This window comes from Eumetopias jubatus, unplaced genomic scaffold (assembly GCF_037043125.1).
Source record: "Eumetopias jubatus isolate StellerSeaLion01/CBP00866 unplaced genomic scaffold, mEumJub1_p1.0 scaffold_14, whole genome shotgun sequence".
In the NCBI taxonomy this organism is placed as follows: Eukaryota; Metazoa; Chordata; class Mammalia; order Carnivora; family Otariidae; genus Eumetopias; species Eumetopias jubatus.
This window is the reverse complement of record NW_028274820.1, coordinates 22072274-22087659: the sequence shown is the minus strand read 5'-3', so window position 1 is coordinate 22087659 and position 15386 is coordinate 22072274. Positions and strand designations below refer to the sequence as shown.

The 15386-nt window shown below is 43.9% G+C and overlaps 1 pseudogene; it reads right to left on the bottom strand.

Annotated features, from left to right (window-relative positions):
- Window positions 1-5635: 5635 nt before the first annotated feature.
- On the bottom strand, window positions 5636-6728 carry LOC114220703 (small ribosomal subunit protein RACK1 pseudogene; annotated as a pseudogene).
- Between the last annotated feature and the right edge of the window lie 8658 nt (window positions 6729-15386).

The following is a 15386-nucleotide window of genomic DNA, read 5'->3' as shown; positions in this document are numbered from 1 at the left end:
TAACAAAGTCCAGTTTTCATTCCAAGCTTGAGTCAATCACGTCATAACCAGTATTCAGTTCTACACAGGAATAGTGTTAACCTGCCGGTAGGTTTGGAGAAACCTGTTGAACATTATTGATGGTAAAATGATAGTTATGGTTGTGGTTTCTAAAAAGCAGCAGCTAGAGTTTAAACTGTTATGGTCTAATGAGTTGATTAAGAAAACAACATTTCTGATTCAAATTCAAATGTAAATAACTTGTAAAGAACATAAATGAAAAATGGTGTTTTTGTAATGGCTCATGGCAAAAAGTACCATTGAGTAGTTCCATTTCTGTTGAATTGACATCCAGAAGCTGAGCATTATCTTTTTTTCTAAGTTTATTTATCTTTTTTAGTAATCCCTATACCCAAAGTGTAGATCCCAAGATCAAGAGTCGCATGCTCTTCAGTCTGAGCCAGCCAGGTGCCCCTGGCCATTATCTTTATAGATAACTCAATATAATTGCAAGACTCCTCAACATGCAAACATGTTGGAACTACTCTTTCATTCTTCAAATATTCATTAGGACACAGACTCTCGGGGTGCCTGGGTGGCTTAGTCGGTTAAGCATCTGCCTTCAGCTCAGCTCCTGATCTCAGGGTCCTGGGATCGAGTCCTATGTAGGGCTCCCCACTCAGCGGGGAGTCTGCTTCTCCTTCTCCCTCTGCCTCTCCCCCTGCTCGTGCTCTCTCTCAAATAAATAGATAAAATCTTAAAAAAAAAAAGACATGAAGGTAGAGATAATGAGAACATGAAGATGAAAGAGACGTGATTTCTACCATCAAGAAGCCCAAAGTTGAGGGGCGCCTGGGTGGCTCAGTCGTTAAGCATTTGCCTTCGGCTCAGGTCATGATCCCAGGGTCCTGGGATCGAGCCCTGCATTGGACTCCCTGCTCAGTGGGGAGCCTGCTTCTCCCTCTCCCACTCCCCTGCTTGTGTTCCCTCTCTCGCTGAGTCTCTCCCTGTAAAATAAATAAATAAAATCTTAAAAAAAAAAAAAGAAGCCCAAAGTTGGGGCACCTGTGTGGCTCAGTCGGTTGAGCATCTGACTCTTGATTTTGGCTCAGGTCATGATCTCAGGGTCATGAGATGGATCCCTGCATCGGGCTCCATGCTGAGTGTGGAGCCTGCTTGGGATTCCCTCTCTCCCTCTTTCTTCTGCCCCTCCATCCCTCCAAAAAGAAGCCCAAAGTTTAGCCAAGAAGAAAGACATTTGTATACATGTGTGTTAGGTTCAGATATGGAAACATGTCTAAATGCTTAGGAGAGTCTACCTCTGCCAGGGAGAGTCAAATGAAAGTTCCAGAGAGTATTTGATGTTTTAGTTGAGTCGTGAGGAACAATTAGAAGTCTCACAGGCAAACGAGAAAGCTCCAGAAGGGCAAAGCACCTGTGCAAAAGCATGGAGTGATACATGAATACTGGAGAGGAGCAATTGGTTTAATTTGGCTAGAACAGAGATCAAAAACTTGGAGGTTAACTAAAGATAAGGAGACAAGAAGGGTTGATGCAGGTCAGGTGGAGTTTGCATTTTATCCAACTGGTCAGCAATTCTTAGCCTGAGGAAGCGCACACATACCACACTGCAAAAAAACATTCCAGGATGATTCATAGATTTCCTTTCCCCATTTCCCACCCCCTACCCAAATCTTCAGGTTAAGAACCCTTGCTGAAGGTAGTAGGGACCACTCAAGTATTTTAAGCCAGAGAATGATACAATAAAATTTGTGGTTTAGGAAAATTAATCTTATAGCAGAGTGGAGACTATTACTGGATCACCTCCCATGCCCCAAGTTTGAAGGACAGACTGGGGGCAAAGAGATCCATTAACATCTCACTCAGCTCAGTTTCTTTAAAATCTGGCTCTCCGCTGTGAATTGTGCAAGACTGTTGAGTCGCCGATCTGTACTTCTGTGACAAATAATGCAACATATGTTAAGAAAAAAGAAAAAGAAGAAAATAGCAGGAGGGGAAGAATGAGGGGGAGTAAGTCAGAGGGGGAGACGAACCATGAGAGATGATGGACTCTGAAAAACAAACTGAGGGTTCTAGAGGGGAGGAGGGTGGGGGGATGGGTTAGCCTGGCGATGGGTATTCAAGGGGGCACGTTCTGCATGGGGCACTGGGTGTTATGCACAAACAATGAATCATGGAACACTTCATCAAAAACTAATGATGTAATATGGTGATTAACATAACAATAAAAAAATAAAAATTAAAAAATAAAATAAAATCTGGCTCTCGATCCCATAGGTAATAAAACACACTTGAGAAGAACATCAGGATGCAAGTGGTGTGTGTGTATATCTGGTTTCCAACCTAGCTCCTCTCAACTGCCACACCAATTGACTTTCCTCCTGGCTCATGTCCTTTTGATACACAGCCTATATTCTGACTAAGATCTGTCATTTTGTAGGAAATCTCACAGAGTAATAACTGGTTACAAGCCCCCTTTTGGCACTGCCTCAAGACCTCCCACGTCAATGTGTGTTCCTCTGAGACTGCTCACACCAGATTTCCTCCAGTTCCATTAGCTGGCTTCAGACAGTAAGGAGGCCAATGTCACTTCTAGGTGAGGGGTGACACAAGATTAAACGGAGATGGGGGTGGAGGGTGGGAATACAGATGGGTCACAGGAAGAATTAAAGGGCCTTAGCCATGGGGGCACCTGAGTTCAGGATCGGTTCTCAGGGTCCTGATTCAAGCTCCATGTTCGACGTAGAGCTTACTTTTTAAGAAAGGGCCTTTGCCACCAGTTGGATGTCGAGGATGAGGGTGAGGGTGTGACATGAATGACTTTCAGGTTTCCAGCTCAGAGAATGGGATGCTTATAAAGGATATAAGAGAAAGAGGAAGTGTGCCTAGCTGGCTCAGTTGGTGGAGTGTGCAACTCTTGATCTCCAGGTTGTGAGTTCGAGCCCCACATTGAGTGTAGAGATTATTTAAAAATAAAATCTTAAAAAAAAAAGAGAGAGAGTAAGAGGAAAAGATATACAAGGGGGATTTTGGACCTGCTGATATTAAGCCTTCTGCAGTTCACCCAGGTTCTGTAGGGCATGTTCTGCCTGTCCATTAAATGTCAATGAATCCTCGGGTTTGATTCTTACGTACCTTGCCTTACCCTTGCACACAGACTCTGCACGATCCCATTCATTCTCATGGCTTCAACCACCACCTGCTTGAATGCTGTTCTCTCTGCTTCCAATCTCTCCCCTTTGTAAGTGGATAATAGGAACTCAATGAATATTCATCAAGTAAATGAATGTATGGTTGACTGAACCCTTCTTCCATAATGCCCTAAGAGTTCTCTTTCTAAAATGTAAATATGAGAGGTGGCTAGGTGGCTCACTCAGTTAAGCATCTTGCCTTCAGCTCAGGTCATGGATCTCAGGGTCCTGAGATCTGGCCCTACATCAGGCTCTGCACTCAATTCCGGGTATACTTGTCCCTCTCCCTTTACTCGTCCCCCCTGTTTGTGCTCACTCGTGTGCTTGCACGCTCTCTTTTTCAAATAAATGAATAAATAAAATCTTTTTTAAAAATTGAATTCACAGGAGAGGAGTAAAATAGGCCTTTAACCATGGGACCCAGAAGCTAATGGCCCGAGAGAGCATTGGAACATCCTATTAAAGGCGTAGATAACATGCAAGCTTGGAGATAATACTTTACAAGAATGGAAGTAAGCAATATACACTCTGAGTCAAAAAACTTAATGGAGTGTTGTATCTTCGGTGGGAAAAATAAATGGGTCCAGGAACCAAGGGGTGAAAAGAAGAGTTGGCTCTGCTTGCCATCACTCCCAAGTAACTCCCATTGTTTTCCATGTGAGGCATTGGTGTTTCCTATCCATGCAACTCTGACCTCTGCAGGCTTAGAAGTTCTAATTCCAAAAGGGGGAAGAGTTCCACCAGGGGACAAAGGAAAAGTCCCATTGAATTATAAACTATGACTGCCATGGATCCTTGAGCCAAGGGACCATCAAGTAAGAAGGGGAGTCGCCATCCTGGCAAAGGCAATTGACTGTAAGCACAAGTATCAGTTGTAGCCTTGAACTCAGCTGGAGTGGCAGGGGCATTACTCACCCCCTAACCTTCTCTGCAAAGTTCCTCCAGGAAGAGCTGCTTCCAGAATAAATATAAACAAGGGGAATCCGAGCGGCACTGTGGTAGCTGCTGTGAGGCACTGCCCAGATCCCTCTTCAATGAAGGGTTGGTTGTACTAGTTGCTGGGAGTGCTAGCTGCAGATGGCCTTCAGCTGTCCACCCTTCCAGGGATTGCCTGCAGAGAGTGGCTTTGCCCAAGGTCATGCCCCTTCCCAGGGAAGCCCACATATGATAATCAGTTAGTGAGGAAGTGTAAAAGCCTGGCTATCCTGGCACACCTTGGGCTAAATTTGAAGATCCATTCCGGGTCGAGTTCTCCTTCCAGTCAGCCAAGGCTGTCATTGGGCTACATTGAAGCTCCACGTCTCCCCTCTTCCAGTCCTGCTTCCGTCCTCTACCTTCGACAGGTATTGATCCTTAAGGACTCTTTTTAACAAACATATGCGTGCTTCTGCTCAGATTCTGAATTTAAGATTCTGCTCCCCACGGAACCCAGCCTGGGATGCTTCCTTAATGACAATTCACATCATTAGTCCTGGATAAGAGTTCTCTTCACACCACTGTTCATCCTTTCTTCAGACCTGGGATCAATCCTCCTTGGAGACTGAAAGTCCTTGGTTTCAGTGCTCTTAGGGTCTTTTGCTCATGGGGTCCTCTTCCAGGTGGAAGTCCATCTGGCCTGCCATCTTCTCTCAGCCAATTTCAATCATTCACCTTTTCCCCGGCATGACTGCTATTAGGATGTGGAGCCTTGGAATACCTTACTATTCTGGCCAGGGGTTACATTGCATTCAGAAGATCACACAGAAAAGGAAATCCAATTCAACTAATGTTTATTGAACAGCTACTGCAGAAGAGATACCCATCTGGGAGTTTACAGAGATAAATTAAGTCTTTTTCCCAAAGAGCATACAAAAATGTGCTGGACATGCGATTTTCTCTTTTGAAGACTAACCCAGGAGCAGCAGAACGTTTTAGGTTTTTACACATTACATGCTTCCTTTCCTTTGGAGTGCAACTATTGCTGGGAGCTTCAAAAGCAACATTCAGAAAGAGGGACTGAACTCATCCCATCCGCCATGCCCTTCTGTCTTGCCAACCACAGGATCAGACATCCAGCAGTTTCTTTCACAGAGATGCTTCAAGCCTGAGTCCATTAACACACTAAACACCGTGATTGGTGGTCTCCTGCCTTATCTTCCCTGGGTGGTAGAAGAGAATGATGATTCCATCCAGGGTGCTCATAGACAAGTACCAAGAACCCTATTCTGTAGGCCAAGTAATTCCTAAGGCTGGGTGGCCCTAAGAGTCTATTTTCATTGACCCATGTTTAAGCACAGCAATTAAAGAGGTCAGGGCTCAGAATCCTGGCTCTGGACAAGCAAAGTCACATTCAGCATTGTACACTCTTACACACACGCTATGCTGAAAGGCACTAGAGGAAGCCTCCCTCAGAGACCAGTTGCTATCCTGATAAATACCCTAGATTATTATTATTTTTTTTAAAGTCAGAAAACCAATGTTTTATTCCTAGAGCTCTGCCATATTTCTAGCGGGTGCCAATGGTCACCTGCCACACACGCACCAGGTTGTCTGTGTAGCCGGCAAACAGAGTCTGGCCATCAGCAGACCAGGCCAGAGAGGTACACTGGGGTGGCTCTGCCTTGCTGCTGGTACTGATAACTTCTTGCTTTAGTTCATCTACAATGATCTTGCCTTCCAAGTCCCAGATCTTGATGCTGGGGCCCGTGGCAGCACAGAGCCAGTATCGGTTAGGACTGAAGCAGAGGGCATTGATGATGTCCCCACCACCAAGTGTATAAAGGTGCTTGCCTTCGTTGAGATCCCACAGCATGGCTTGGCCATCCTTCCCTCCAGAAGCGCAGAGGGATCCATCTGGAGAGACAGTTACAGTGTTCAGGTAGCCCGTGTGGCCGATGTGATTGGTCTTCAGCTTGCAGTTTGCCAAATTCCATACCTTGACCAGCTTGTCCCAGCCACAGGACACAATAATGGGATTGCTGCTATTGGGTGAAAATCGGACACAAGATACCCACTCCGAATGGCTCTCATCCTGGACAGCATATTTGCATACACCCAGAGTATTCCACAACTTGATAGTTTTATCTCGGGAGCCAGAAACAATTTGCCGGTTGTCGGAGGAGAAGGCCACACTCAGCACATCCTTGGTATGTCCTACAAATCTGCGTGTGGTGGTACCCGTTGTGAGATCCCAAAGACGAAGAGTTCCATCCCAGGAGCCCGAGAGGGCAAATTGGCCATCTGAGGAGATGACCACGTCACTAACAAAGTGGGAATGACCCCGAAGAGCACGCTGCGGGATGCCATAGTTAGTCTCATCCCTCGTCAGCTTCCACATGATGATGGTCTTATCTCGAGAGGCGGACAGTATCATGTCCGGGAACTGGGGAGTGGTTGCGATCTGAGTCACCCAGCCATTGTGGCCCTTGAGGGTGCCACGAAGTGTCATCTGCTCAGTCATGGCAGCGGCGAGTGCGGGTGTCGCCGCGGCGACAAGGATGGAATTGGATAGTTCAGAGAGACCAGCAACGCAACTGCTACCGCCGCAGCCCTGCAGAGGAAAAGCTACCTTAGATTATTTTATCAGAATAATAGGTGTAACTTCACACAGGCAGATTGAAGGGGACTATAACATCAGTTTCCTTGTTTGTAAAGTAAGCATAATAATGCCTATCCAGGCTGCCTTACAGTTTATTTTGCTGGTCAGATGAAAACATATGAGTTCATGTCATAAAAACTAAGGCACTAAGCCAATGATCTCAATCACATAGCCCAGAGACAGGCTTGGTTGTGACAGAACAGTATTTTTATGTTTTGAAATTTGGGTGCCTTCAGATGAGTGACAGTCCCCAACAGATTTAACACCTGGTAGGATTCATTAATTTATATAATTGCCTGGCCTGAAGGCCTTTCAGCTTATAATTCTGCTTATGCAAATGTAAGATCTTAATATTATCAATGCTTTAAAAGAAACTCCTACTATTACAATGGTGCGTGCGTCCTTAACAATGTCTAATACATGACAGACAAGTCTCTTTCTTTTTTTAAAGATTTTATTTATTTAGGGGCACCTGGATGGCTCAGTGGGTTAGGCGTCTGCCTTCCCTCAGGTCATGATCTCAGGGTCCTGGGATCGAGCCCCGCATCGGGCTCCCTGCTCCGCGGGAAGCCTGCTTCTCCCTCTCCCACTCCCCCTGCTTGTGTTCCCTCTCTCACTGTGTCTCTCTCTGTCAAATAAATAAATACAAAATCTTAAAAAAAAAAAGACTTTATTTATTTATTTGCGAGAACACGGGGGTGGGGCAGAGGGAGAGGGAGAAGCAGACTCAGAGGGGCTCAATCCCAGGATACAGAGATCACGACCTGAGTCGAAGGCAGACACTTAACCCACTGAGCCATCCACAGGCCCCAGACAACTATCTTTCTGTATCAACCGTAAATTCATCCCATTTGATTGTGAACTCACTGGAGAGAAATACAGTATCTTATTCATTATTATATCTCCAAAGGCTAAGACCGTGTCTGGACATTGCAAACACTCAATAAATACTTGTTGGGCCTAATTGAACCAGATCGTGGGGAAAGTGGGTCATTATAATAGGGTAGATGTTAAAGAGAAGCACGACATGGAAATGCAAAAAAAAAAAAAAGAAGAAGAAGAAGTTATGGAAACATGAAAAATGTGGAAATACCTGTAGAGAAAAGAAGAACGCTATTACAACAAATACTGAGCACCAAATGGACATGGGGACATATCCAGGACAATTTCAACTCCAGGGGTCAGGTTCAGGGCAGGGGAAACGGAGCAGGTCTCTGAAAGACAAGACACTGGGAACTGTGTCTGTCCTGTATTAGGAAAGCGCAGCTTCTGAGGGCTGCTGACTGGCAGGCAGTATCTAGGCTTGCTGGCCAGACACAATACCGGGCCGGCTGGAGGTGGTCTGCTGCGTGTGTGCAGGTACCCAGTTTAGGATTATGACCTTAGCTGCCTCTGCAGCTTACATAAGATGCCAGTCTAAAGATTAGGGTGTTCGGCTCACTTCTGCTCTGGATGCAAAGTGCCCAAATCAAGATTACATCACCCAGCCCTGTATGTACAGATGGCCAGGTTATGGTTTATTAGCCTCCAATCTTTCTCCCTTCTTCGACTTCACATTGGCAGTTCCCCAAGGTCTTTGCTCTTCCCCAGCAGTAAGCCACAGCCTAGACCTGAGCGTAAACTTCCAGCATCCCACGCCACGGTCTGGACTTTTGGTCTAGATACCTTTTGGCTTCCAGACTCCAGCCCCTTTCTGACTCCACTCTTATTATTATTACATTGGGTTTGTCTCTCCACCTGACATGGCACCCACTTGTTTTTCGAGTCAAATTAAAATGCCATCCTTCTCTTCCCATAGAAACCTCCTGCTGTCTTCATTCATGCCAAGGCGTGCCCTTTGCCCCATCAGGTCATCCCGCCTGCTCTCATCGTCTGCCTCTCCTAAGGCTAGGCCTAGTCTAGTTCCCATTGGCAGCGGGGTCCCCACTTTTCTTCACCAACCATAGGTCATTTTAATTTTAATTTCATATTTTAATTTTGAAATGTGGGCTTATGGGTGTTTTTCAAATGGTCTGGCATAGGAAGGCATCAACTCAGAAAGTCACTCTCATAAGCATGGCTTATCTATCTGGGTAGATGAGATGGCCTTGTCTCTTTGGGAAGGACACACATCCCCTGGCGAGGAAGGAAGAGGATTCCTGCATGTGCCACCATGTTGACCGTCCACAGGAGGTAGGTAGGGGAGGGTAGGTAGAGCAAAAGTACCTTCACCTGAGCAGGCGCGGTCAGCAAACTAGGGCCTGGTGGTCAAATTCAGCCTGCCACCTGTTCCTGTAAATGAGACTTTATTTGAGCACAGCCACACTCATTCATTTACATACTGTTTATGCTTGCTTTCATGCTACAATGGCTCAGCCGGGTAGTTGCAATAGAGACCATATGGCCTGCGAAAAGGAAAATTGAAAATCAGTATCTAGCCCCTTGCAGAATGTTTGCCAATACCTGACCTAAAGTTTCCTTATTTTAGCCTGTCTGGTCTCCTCCAATCAGGCTGTGGCCTGCTGAAGAACATGCCCATATTTCTCCTTTTGTGATTTGTAATACACCCCGTACAGTGGAAAAGTGGAATTTCTGATTGAATAACAGGCGTTCATCCAAGGAAATTTTTAAGTGCACCAGATGAGCAGGAAAATCTAGAAGTGATTTCTATTTTATGTGATGGAAAGGCTATTTCCATGCCTTTTCTTCTCAATACAATGAATTTTTGAAGTTTTACTCCACAGGGACACCATGATAAAAACATCTCAAACTTTGTTGAAGAAGTTTCCAGAAGACATGATCTCTTTGAGGAAAGAGATTCTCTGGTTCGCTGCTGTGGCCGTGTCCTACTTGCAGCGCCGGGCACAGAGGAGATGCTCTACGGATATTAGTTAAATGAATGATGAATAAATGAGCTTCCTCTTCTAGTTGCAAATAATTTGATTTAAAATATGTTGTTTGAAAACATATGTAAACTTGAATTTCACAATGTGCATAACTCCATGGTTAATTAAATAACACCCGGGCATATGTTTGTTTGGAAAACACCAGCATATTTGCAGGGAGATCATCTGAAAAGCAAGTGCTGATATAAGGAGCCCATCAGGCCAATTCTATATATTATGAAGAACCCCCTTTCCATCCCGGAACAAATAGCAGCATTACTCTCGGAATGAACATAGACAACCTCCATTTATTTACTTATTTATTTTTAAAAGATTTTTTAATTTTTATCTATTTGACAGAGAGAGAGAGACAGCGAGAGAGGGAACACAAGCAGGGGGAGTGGGAGAGGGAGAAGAAGGCCCCCCACGAAGCAGGGAGCCCAATGAGGGGCTGGATCCCAGGACCCTGGGACCATGACCTGAGCCGAAGGCAGACGCTTAACAACTGAGCCACTCAGGTGCCCCTAGACAACCTCCATTTAAAACACAGGGTGAGGGGCGCCTGGGTGGCTCAGTCGTTAAGCATCTGCCTTCGGCTCAGGTCATGATCCCGGGGTCCTGGGATCGAGCCCCACATCGGGCTCCCCGCTCTGCGGGAAGCCTGCTTCTCCCTCTCCCACTCCCCCTGCTTGTGTTCCCTTTCTCGCTGTGTTTATCTCTGTCAAATGAATGGATAAAATCTTAAAAAAAAAAAATAAAAAAATAAAACATAGGGTGCATTTCAGAATTTCACTTATAATTCAAGACTTTGACAGGTGTTTCCACATAGAAATGCTCTTATATGGAAAGGCTAGGTTCTAGTCCAAAAACACCACTGTGTCAAGGAAGGCTTTGTTTAGAAGAAAACAAATCTGGGTTCAATCAATCTTGGCTCCGTCACTAATCAGCTGACTTGGGCAAGTTATTCTCTCTTGCCAAGCTTCTGGGGCTTGATTTTATTTTGTTCTTAATCTGTAAAGTGGGGGAAAATAACACAAGTTTCGTTGGGAGAATTAAGTGTGATCATATACATGAATTGACTTTCACAATTCCTGGCACATATTATATGTTTAAGAAATTTAGCTTCCCCTTGTTTAGGCAGTGTTGGAGTTGAACTTGAAGCAACCCCTCCTTTCTGCTGGCCTCCTTCAGCTCTAGCACCTTTGTTCCGTGGAGATCAGTGATCTAGATCCATGTCCAGGTCTACCTCATTTCCCAGAGCACTCCAAGCTCCAGAATAACTAAAAATCTTGTTCCCTCATTCAGCTGATCTTGCTTAGGTGTTTTCTGACACCCAGGCAATGTGATTGAGTTAACTTACACTACAGTGCTAATGGCTCACCAAACAAACATTGTTGGTGTTTTCAAAAAGAACTACAGGATCACCCAAATGAATCTCTAGCAGTCCAACAAACATGCAGGCGGAGGAAGTGCCATTCCATTTCTTCCTCTTAAAATGATCCTTCCCCTGGGTAGCTCAGTTGGTTAAGTGTCCCACTCTTGATTTTGGCTCAGGTCATGATCTCAGCGTTGTGGGATCAAGCCCCACATTGGGCTCCACACTGGGCATGGAGCCTGCTTAAGATTCTCTCTCTCCCTCTCACTCTGCTCCTCTTTCTCTCAAAAAAAATTTTTTAAAAAGACCTGGAATGTTCTGAAATCAATTTTTATTTGCAGAGATTCCCAAATGCAAATACCTACAGTGTTAGGCAGGTAATACAAAATGTAAAGTTCTAGGTGACTGTAGAGGGAGTCCATAGCCAAGTGTACTGCCTGCCCTCCCTAAAGGCAGCCAAATTCAAAATTCTGCATTTGTCGCTTTCCCTTTCAGGTAAAAAATGAGAAAATAGAACATCCCTATCTCAATTGCAACATTCAAGCATATTTTATACTGGTAGGTAAAAGAACCTATACATGTGGAGAAGGATGAACTGAAATTAGGGGTTTTCTTAGACTCTGCCTTAAACATGTTCAGAATTCTGCCTCTTGCAAAGATCACAAAAATGTTCTACCTGAGAACCTAAGCTGACTGAAGAGTCTTCGGACCTCCTGGGACCTACCACATCTCCCCACAGCCCCCCAGTCCAACCAACTTTTGAAAGTCTGTGCTCAGAAAGCCGAGAAGACTGGGAGCATGAAGTTATCCATCTTCCATGTGGCCAACCCTGAAGCATATTTCTCATGGGCCTATGTCCCCTGGTAAGCTGTGCCCAATCACCAAGGGCCATGATGAATTTCCACCCTGTCAGAATAGCCTTCAAACTCACCCTTCTATATACTGGCCTGGGCATGAGACCTGAGAGGGACTTGCCATGGCTTTATAAGGGACAAAGAAGTAGTCACTCTACACTGGGTAAAATGTCGAGTGTAAAAAGGGAAATGTCCACAGGAAAAACCACTTCAAGTGGAAGGACCAAAAGCTAGAAGAAAGACCACATGGAACAACATACCTGTTGTCTCACTGATAGAGGAGATTTAGGGAAAGGAAAATATTTACCTAATTGGAATGTTCAAGCAAGTTTCTTTATTCATTCATTTATTCATTCATTCATCCATTCATTTATTCATTCATCCACAAGTATGTCTTAAGCTTCAACGACTTTCCTGGCCTGTGGTATGGGAGATAAGAGGAAACGGTCTTTATGTTGTAAATTTTAACCAGAAGATTGACAATTACCACAGTGTGTCAATTGTTTTAGAGGAAGTAACTCGAGGTGTGGTAGGAGTTAGAATAGCAGTATCTTAGTGTGTCTGGGAAAGGATGGAAGTTTTGACAGAGGGTGATGTTCTGCGCTAATCCTTGAAGAAAGAAGAGCTTGCCAGCACTGACTTCCCAAGGGCTTGGTTTATTGAAACTGGGCGCCAATTATTAGCGAAGAAAGACTATCTCCTCTCCCCAAACTCAAATAATCAACACTTTAATGAATTTCTTTCTGCTTACATATTATTTTCTTCAGACTGCTTTATTTTATTTATTTTTAAAAAATGTTTTTATTTATTTGACACAGAGAGAGAGAGAGAGACCACAAGCAGGGGGAGCGGCAGAGGAAGAGGGAGAAACTCAACAGGGAGCCCCACACAGGGCTCAATCCCAGGACCCTGGGATCATGACCTGAGCTTAACTAGCTGAGCCACCCAGGTGCCCCGAAAGAGAATCTTAAGCAGGCTCCATGCCCAGCATGGAGCCCAAGGTGGGGCTCATCTCATGACCCTGAGATCATGACCGGAACTGAAAGCAAGAGTTGGACGCTTAACCAACTGAGCCACCCAGGCACCCCAGAGACTGTTTTATTTTAAACCAGAAAGAGTATCATTTAGGGTTCACTTAAGCTGCTCATAACAACCAAACCAAATCAGCAACATATCACATTTTTTAATTATTAAAAGTCCACAGATGTGGCTTAAACAAGATGGGAGTATATATCTTTGTACTTCTCTTGCAAAGGAAGTCTGGAGGTAAGAACACCAGAGCTGGCTGGGTAGCTTCATGGCTGTCAGGCATTTTGGCCTTTTCTATTTTGTGGCTGTATAATGCTTACCATGCCACTTCACGGTTCAAGAAAACTGTCAGAGTTCCAGCTACTCTATATGCACTTCAACCAGCAAGAAGAAAGAAGGGAGACAGAAGGAGAGATCTCGCTATCTTTTAAGGATACTTGGTAAAAGGTCCCTGGATAAGTCAGCTCATGTGTCATTGGCCAGAACTTGGTCTCAAGTTAGTACTCAAGGCATGGGAGGCTGGGAAATGTAGTCTTTTAGCTAGCTGACAAGCTGTCAAACTAAAAATTGAGCTTGTTACTAAGGAAGAGAGTGTGAATGGATATTTGGAGGCAAGCAGCAGTATCTGCCACAGATTGTCAACTCACCTGGGCTTGAACACACAGTGCCTGAAGACCGCATCACAGTCTCCTAGAGCCCCAGAGTGGCAACCTAGTGGAGCAAGGCCAATGGAGTAAAAGTTACATGAAAAGTGGATACTGTGTAAAATAAGTTTGGGAAAAACTGCGTTACAAAGTTAGACAGGTTTCCTTGTTATAGGATTTCTCAGAACCCTTTATTTACTAATGTCCATTAGGAATCCCTAAAAGGTCCCAGGGAGCTCTCTGACAAATTTCCCGTATATACTTAACAGGTAAGTAATTTATTTAAAAGTCTTTTTTTTTTCACCCAAGAGATTTTAATGGGCTTAGTGTTCCACTGGACATATTTTGAGAAATGCTTATTTAGTGAAAAGACGGTGGGCTTTGCAACCAAACTGAGATATGCTAAATCCCTGCTTTTACTTACTAGTAGTGTATCTCTTACAGTTGGTTTTGAGGATAAGATAAAGTAACATTAGAATTAATCCAAGTATAGTCCCTAGCAAATAACATGCATCTATTTTTTTAATGAATAGAATTGACTTTTTAGAACTGTCTTAGATTTACAGAAAAATTGAGCAGCCAGTACAAAGAGTCTTTATGTAGCCCCTCTATACGGTTTCCTCTACTATTAACTACATTAGTGTGGTAATTTGTTAACAATTAATGAACCAATATCGATACATTATTATCAACTAAAGTCCATTGTTTATTCAGGCTTCCTTAGTTTTTCCCTAATGTCCTTTTCCTATTCCAGGGTCCCACCCGGAATACTAACTTATATTTAGTAATTGTGTCTCCTTAGGCTTCTCACAGTAGCTGTGACAGTTTCTAAGACGGTCTTTGTAAAAACAAGGAGTTTGGGGGCACTGGATGGCTCAGTTGGTTAAGCATCCGACTCTTGATTTTGGCACAGGTCGTGATCTCAGGGTTGTGAGATCAAGCCCCACATCGGGCTCTGCACGGAGCATGGAGTCTGCTTAGGATTCCCTCTCTCTCTCTGCTCCTCCCCACCCACTCGCTCTCTTTTTCTCTCTCTAAAAAAAAATAATAACAAAAAATTAAAAAAATACAAGGAATTTTGAGGAGTTCTGGTCAAGTATATTATAGGATGCCCTGCTATTGGAATTGGTCTGATGTTTTTCGCATGATTAAACCAGAGTTATGGGTTTTGAGAGGAAGATCGCAGAGGTAAAGTTCCATTTTCATATCCTATGAAGGGTACATTCTATCAACATGATTTGTGACTGTTGAAGTTGACCCTGATCACCTGACTGAGGTAGTGTTTCTCAGGTTTCTCCATTGTAAAGTTGCCCTTTCCTTCCACTTTCCACACTGTACTTTTGGGAAGGAATGCCACTATGTGAGCCCACACTTAAAGAGTGAGGAATTACACTACCCCTCCTTTGAGGTGAAGGATCTACATAACTTATTTGAACTTCTGTATGGGAGATTTGTCTCTTCTCACCAATTTGTTAATTTATTCAATCATTTGTCTATATCAATATGGACTCAGGGATACTTCTTTAAACTTTGGATTATAATCCAATACTACTTTATTTTGTTGCTTAGATTGCTTCTGCCTTGGTCATTGGAAGCTCTTTCAGTTGGATCTTGTGTCCCTTTGACATAACCCCATTGATGTGGGTTGTGGGTTGTTTGTTTTATTTTGAACATTTCCTTCCTTTCTGGCACTACATGGTGCTCCAGACACCTCTTATATATTTCCTTTCCCAGTCCTAGAATCAACCATTTCTTCTAAGATCCCTCTTCCTTTTATTGGAAAATGGTTTTAGAAACCTGTACTAAATGCTAGATGTGCTCATTGCTATTAGAGTATCATTTTTTAAAAAAG